The sequence below is a fragment of the Halichoeres trimaculatus genome, unplaced genomic scaffold (genome assembly GCF_033239565.1).
Source record: "Halichoeres trimaculatus isolate MK-OKI-2021-1 unplaced genomic scaffold, fHalTri1.1 fHalTri1_scaffold_9, whole genome shotgun sequence".
NCBI lineage: Eukaryota > Metazoa > Chordata > Actinopteri > Labriformes > Labridae > Halichoeres > Halichoeres trimaculatus.
In genome coordinates, this window is record NW_027437188.1 from 9,983,071 (window position 1) to 9,990,868 (window position 7,798).

Below are 7,798 nucleotides of genomic sequence, written 5' to 3' on the forward strand. Positions count from 1 at the left end.
AAAGCTTGTGCTTCTGTATAACCTTAAAAAGCAAGCAAGCCTTATTCTCCTGGGTCATTTTGACCCCAAATAAAATGACTGTCAAAAAACAGGGTATTCCTTTTGTAAACAAGGTGTATTGGCCCTAAATTCCAAAAGAAGGGGGAAAAATATCACGATAATGTGTCAGACTGAGGTAAGACTGAAGGGTGTAACACTTGGTGAAAATGTATTCTATATGCTGAAAAGAACAGTAAAATCAGGTGTGGTCATTTTGACTCCAGAGGACAAAAGGTGTATGGCACAAGGGAGGATGGCATGAGAGTTCAAGAACATGTTTGGGATGAAAATGTTGTTCTAGTCGCTTGCAGAGGAGCGCTGATACCTCAAAGCAGCAGCGTCAAGCATTCAGAGTGAGTGACGTGGATCTCTGCTACCTACTAGGACAAAATCAACAAAAAGGATGAAAAGTGTGTTTTTTTTACACAGAGATCAACAAAATGGATTCAAGTCTTTATAATGTAATTAATTAATTGATGATGTATGATGACCATGTGGTTATATGTCAGTTGATCATCCCTTATTATTTTTTTACAACTTTGTCTTAAGTTTTCAATGATCACAAACAAAACTTTTTTCTCTACAAATGTATTTTTTTAACAGATCCCTACCCAATTTAACAACACACAAAAGAGAGAGGAAGAAAAAAGAGAGATAAAAAGCAAAGAAAAAAATGTGTCTCAATACTTATAATATAAATATTACAGCAAAAAAAACTGACAAGAAGGAAAATAGAAAATAATAGTAAACACAAGAAAACCTTAAGGAAGAGAAGGAAAAACTCATAAAAACAATAATTATTCATTAATTAACATGAACAGTTCAGACAAGAAAAAAAAATCAAAACAAACAAGAAAAGAAAAAAAGGTGTGTGTGTGTTCAGTGACCAACAAGCTGTCCTTACAAATAAACTTCTAGTATAATGATGCTTTAAGAACAACAGATATAAGATAAAAGGTTGCCAGATACGGAGAAACTTGCCATGAAAGACATATTTTTTCTAGCTTCAAGTTGTATAATGTATCCCTGACCCAGTGTTTGAATGAGGGGGGTTGGGGTGTATCCATTGTGTTAAAATAAGCCTTGATCATCCTTTATTTAATCTGATAATTCACTGAAACAGTAAGAAGATTGAAGATGCAATGAGTCTCTGATTGTCTCTACAACCCTATGTTTTAAAAGCATGTTCTGCCACCTCATCTTCTTAAGTTCTTAATGCAAAAGTACAGCAAACAATTTGATGATGGATTTTATGTAGGGCTGCTTAAACATATTTGTCACCCTGCAATCTCTCTCGTCACATGATGCCAAAGTTCTGCTGATGCACAGAGGGTTCTCACTAGCTTAGTCAGATCCTTACAAGTTAAATGTATAGTGACAAAAAAAGATATAATGAACTACAAAAGCACTCAGAGAGCACAGACCTCCACCAAGCATATTGTGATAGTGATGCAACACTTTAGTCCTACTTTAATGTAATACCCCTTTTCAGCAGACTGTCTGCTACAATTTGGTGTTAGTTGCAGGTTTGTACGACAATTTGTTACCTGACAATGTTGAAAATTATGATGACCTAGTACATATTTCATAATCTGGATCTCAGTATCCAGAATATTGCCAGGATCTGGATCGTGGTTTTACATCAGTCAGAAATTATGGTGACCTTGTCTTGTACTGTTTTGCAAAGCAATCCGAACATTAATCATGGAGTTATATACACATATGGTGAAAACAGCCCTATCTCACAATGATAAAGAATACTTTGAAAAAAATCCTGGATCCAGATGGTGATCCAGATCACCTCCAAAATTTAATCATTTCTTCCTTTCATCAAGATCCATTTGTTGGTTTTTGTGTCAAACAGACGAACTCTCCCAAAACATAACCTTCTTGGTGGAGGTAATGAACTATAAGTGATTTCAGGAAACGAGTGTTACATGCATTAAGTGTGCTTTTTCAATAAATCAATCTCTTCTTGAAATTTGATCTTAAATTAAACGAAGTGCAGCACATGTTATGACTTAATCTGGAAAAGAAGCAACTTTGAACAGCTTTTTGAATAGCTCTATTGTTATTAGCACTTTAATATTTTTATGTCCTGCGACCCTGAAAAGGATAAGCGGTTCAGAAAATGAATGAATGAACAAATATTTTTAAGTTTACTTCTCACAGTTGACTCTCTGCAGTGGTCTAAGATATCCGTTTTTTTTCCAGAGGGTTTGCGTTTATGTGTGTGCATGTGTTCCTCCACTTGCGCGTGTGGCAGTATTGTCTGTTGTGACCTCCTATCTGCACAGTAGAATTACAGGTTGCAGGGGACCTTCGTAAATGCCACCTCTCTATCATTAAGCTCCTTTTGTGTGCAGACTGAAGTTTACAAAAGTGTTTTGTTGTATGACTCAGGAAAAGCTTTTCTTTTCACTCTGTGGAAAATGTTAAAGCCTCTGCCTTCAGAAGCCATTCTTTATTTTGTTCTACATTACTCAGAGCCTCAATCGTTGCTCGGTGTGATTTGTCCAGTGTGTGTGTTTGTGTGTGATGTTGTTTACTGCGGTTACATAATTCAATAACCAGGTAAGAGGGCGGTTCAAGGGGAGGGCAGATGCAGTGGCGTAGAGGGGGTGTTAAACAGCACGTAATGAGAAATAATCAGAGAATAAAGACTCAATCCAAACAAAGTGAAGACTAACCGTAAACACAGCCCTGTGGATTTGTTTTCATACACTTTGTGTCTGGGCATCAGTGCAGGTGTTCGAGGACAGAGCGGCAGACTGACAGAAAGCAGAGAAAGTCTCCCACTGATGCATCCCTGACACTGTTTTCCACTCCCCTTAACCTAAGCTCACACACATTCGACACTGCCCTACTTCAAATGGACCACACCCACACGCATATACCTAAAGCTGATACCAAGGCTGGAAATTGACTAATCACTTTACTTACATTAATGTATGTGAGCAGCTTTGTTCAGTAGCTTTTCAATAAAAGCAGTTTTCAAAAACAGGGTTTTGTACTTTTTTTTTATTTTTTTTACCTTTGTGTTAAATCGTAAAGTATCAGTAATTGAGTATATATCAATTGTTTAAACATAGAATGTTTTCATCAAGTATGACAGGTAGCTTGTTGGATCGTGCTCAGACTTCAAAAACTCAAAGTTCTCCTCATAAATTTGTCCTATCTTCTGTCTAAATATGTTTCAAACTGCATTAATCTGAATCAGTCTTTTCAATGTATTTCAAAACAGCCACTGTATCACATTTTTACTCATAACAGTCACTGAAGCCCTGCAGCCAGTCACGACTCGAGTGTGCAGGGACTATTTACAGAATGCTTCATTGTCAAAGGATGCTGCAAAACTATTGAAATACTTCACCCTGGATAGGTGCAGTCAAAATCACTCAATGCATCCTTTTGGAGGAATACACTTTAGTGTAATTTGGGAGACATGTTTCAAATAAAAGCTGCACATACATAAACATGCAGTGTGACATCCCATAGCTCTGCCACTGGTTCTTTAAGTTATTCTTCGGGACTGACTTCCAGTGTAGCTGAATTTTTTTTTTTTTCATTTTCATAAATATATAAATGGAAGGTTCTCTTGTTTGCACCAATTCTGCTACAAGCTGCTTTGTTCTTCAGAGTGTTTTAACACAATAACATTAGTAGCTAGCTAGCTAGCTTAGCCACAAACAGTTTTATCTTGCTCTTCATGTAAAAGCAGGGTCTGCAGGAATTTTCATTACTTGTTAGTAAACACAGCATTTAAACTGGGCTCCTCCCCCTTGGCTCAGTGCCAGCGGCAGCGCACACCAATTGCTTCTGACTGTGACTACGTGAACACACTCACTAGCCCATCGTACCATTGCGTTTCTACATGTGAGAGACTCCAGGGTGCACCCAGCTTGGCATGTTTGCACAAGCTAAATATGGGTATTTGACACATGCTTGAGTAGCAGAAAGCAATTTCAATATTCTCTTAAAAGTTCATTTTCTCTCCTTTAGGTAAATCCTGCAGACCACACCATTAAGATATGCCCCCATAAGTCGTGCAAATTAGTATTTTTTTATTCTGTCTAATTGTTTCAACAAAACCAGCAGCATCAGTGCAATAAGTTGATTTGGCTCTGCACCTATCCAGGGTGTTTGAGTATTTTTGTATTATCTTTTGTTTGTTTTGCACTTTGTAGATGGTCACTGCACACTCAAGTCATGACTTTGTCTGAAGAGGCCTAGAAATTAGGCCTTAAATGACTGTAATAAGTAAGAATGACTGCCAACGCAGCAAAGAACATTTTGTTAATCTCCTTCTCAAACCAAGATGTAGAGGTAATTTTACATCAAAGATGACAATTTGGGTTTGAAATAACGTTGAAAATTCATAGTTGGACCAGTCAGATCAGTGTAGCTCATATTTAATAATATATGATATTTTGACTCGAAATGGGGTCAATTTGTGGAGAGTTTTTTTTTTTTTTTTGCTGTGTCTCGACTACATCAATCTAATGGATGTGAGTGGAGGCTGGATTGGGACCTGACCATATTTTTATTGAGTGTATTTTAATATACCATGAGATGTCAGACTGTATTTAAAAAAAAAAAAAAAAAAAAAAAAAAGATCAACATGAGATCCACCTGAACAACTCACCAATTTTTGAGAGCAGCTAAATTTGTTGAAATGTGTTGAAAATGATACATCCTCTGAGATTTCTATGGCCCCCGATTTTGAGACCCATCCAGCAATTGTAGAATTTTTTTTACAATACAGACTAAAAAGCCATAAAATTAACAGCAACAACCAGGTTTTCAGTCATTCTTTGGGTACATAAGTCATGTTGTTATGGTTTTTGGAAAAAAGTGACCCCACAAGTTGGCTTTGTTACGAGGACTGTAACTGCTGGATTGAAGCACATGGCTGTGCTGAAACATATGGGTAAGATCCAATGCTAAGAGGGTACCTTAGGGGACCACTGAGCGCATGAAGAAGATATCCGTTATTTTATTTAGGGAAACTATTCATTTGAATAGTTTTGTAGTAATGGTGGACACAGAAGCTGAACTGGCAAAAAGAAATAGAACAGAGGAGCTTGACAGGAGAGTGAAATAGCAGGTGCACTTTGCCCACCTAACTCCTGCCTCCACTAATAAGACATCCACTGCATATGGCACCTCAAGTCCCCTAAACAGATAGACATCGGAAGCCACTGCATCACCAGGGTCATTAAGTAGGCACCTCCTCAGTGTTTTATTAAATTAGGCCCTTGACAGATCTAAAAGGCTGAACAGTAAGGTTTGGTGTCCCAGAGCAACCACACCAGCTCTCACGTCCGTCACATCCATCAGTAGATTACCTCACTTGACAACCAAACCCAGTGTGGACTAGCCCTCGCTTTTCAACCTGGAAGTTGAAAAGCAAGGGCTTTTAATGTTTTTCCTTTCCTGAGTTCTCCCATACTTTCTTTTGACTGTCCATTAAACTACGTGTGTCAGGCCTCAGGTTAGTGCAAAATTTCCTCTGACACCACAAATCAGCATCTAGGTGTCCTGACCTGGTCCTATTTAAAACCTTGCCTCCCTTGCATTTCTCTTCTTCACAGAGAAACTGAATGGCTGCACTCTTTCCCTGGTTACGCCCTCATCCATCATCCCCTGCTTTCAATCCTTGCTGCTGAGCTTTTCAACACCTGGTTATGTCACCACGCGTACTGTTGTTAGGACATACTAACTTTACAACCTGACAGGTTATGACTTAATGTTGCTGTGCACACAGTTGGCATGGAGGGTCCCCCACTACTCAACATTTCATGTTGTTGGGGATTGTAGCACAATGTGAGTTGCCCCCATTTAGAGGCCACCTGTGAAGCTCCCCCTCGCCTCCGCCCCGATCCTTCCAGCTTCCCTTTTTCATCCCTGCTCAGCTTGAGCTACTGCCTTTGTACACCTAACAACTTCTACAAGCTGCCTTTGCATCTCATGAATTTTGCTTCTCACTAACCACATCTCTGTCCTGACCTTCACACACTTGAACTCCTTGTTAAGGTAGTTATTGGTAACTGGAGTGTACCCTTTCCATACAGTCCCACACCACCAAAGAAACCAAGGAACTCCTAACCATTTTCTACAGTATGAGTTAAGCAATCTTTCTTTCATTTCAGCCTTAAACTGACATCAACCACATCAATCTGGGAATAAACCAAGCTACTAACACCAAAGCTCTAACTTTCCTAGGAGACCCGTCCTCTCTACTTTTCCTGTCCCTTCTCCAGCATCAGGTCCTCACTGTACCACCAACCTTAACTATTTTTTCCCTAATGGATGGAATCTCAAACTCATCCACTGCAAACTTTACATCTGTTAACTTCTCCTTGTCTGTGATACTTCTTAACTTACTGAGTTTAAACTGCACCCTGGCCCATTTACAGTTCCTGTTTAAACTTTCCAATAACCTTTTTGTACATGGCAGTGTTGTGGTCACCAGTTTCATGCCATGCATGTTGTCCATAATTAAGGGAAACCACAGCCCATTTCACTGCCTTCCCAACCAACTACTCACTTCGAGGCCCTAATAATTACCTTTATCACCACTGTGAAAGCTGATGGAGAAATAATACACCCCCAAGAATAACCTACCTCTAACCTCCTACATTTAATTAAGCAATTTCCCCTTGGGGATTACTTAAGTGTAAAGTATTTCTGAGTCTGATTAAGGACAGCTTTATTCCTAACCTGTATTAAGTTTGAGGACTCAATGATAAGGGTTCCCTTTGCCTTACACAAAAAAATATGAGATGACTTTTTTTTCCTACTCTGAATAATCTGAAAACATCAGGTGCAGTTATATAGACCAAGTAGGGGAATCCATTCACCAGTGAGGCTGAAAAAGATATGCTTTCCGTCTCCCTCCTTCCATCTAGGTGTCTTATCCATGGAATTCTTTATTTTTCCTAGCAGTGGTGCTGCTGAGAGGAAAGCCTGTTTTTTCCCAGGTTTGAGTCTTTTCTAAGAGCTCTACAAGTTTCTCCACCTCTTGCCTTGAAGCATTATGTCTATTTAGGATGTTGATAATGATATCTCAGCACCCACCTGCAGTACTTTTGAGACCAAGCAATAGGCTGCAGCCCATGCACTGGAAATCAAGCATCACTTCTCTGTTTAAGGTATTGCTTTTATTATTTCAATGCTGCTGCTCAAATCTGAGCCTTTTAAAGAACCTCAAAATTAGTGCATCTTTTCTACTCCCACAAACACCTCTACCTATTCAGATATACTTCTTCCACAAAATCAGTGTTCAACCCCTTCCCATTTTTTTTATAAACATTTATGAAAGATGTTTTGGTAAAGTTAAAGACACAGAGACATGTGTGGTTGTATCTAGAGGATATTTGGTTAGATAATCCTGATTAGCATGATGATCAGTCACTGCTCTAGGGCTTTACAGATGAAGCCACCCACTGTGTGACTCACTATTGTTTAAGGACTTCCACCCACCTCTAGGATCTCCCAGGCTGCTGCCACTACCAGCAAATAAAATGTGTCTGAGTGGATGTGTCTAAATTAGAGGATAGTAAATTGAACTTCATGGTCACTCAATCTGCACAATTTCTGGTTGTGTTGAGGACCACCTCCACCTAAGCAAACATCCTAAACTGACTTCAGAGAGTCCCTCAGTCAGATCCACAGAAAGGCTTTGTAGAAAAATATTGGATAGAAGAGCCAACAAGTCAGCTTTTCACAGCATTAGGTTCCCAGTGTGATATCATAT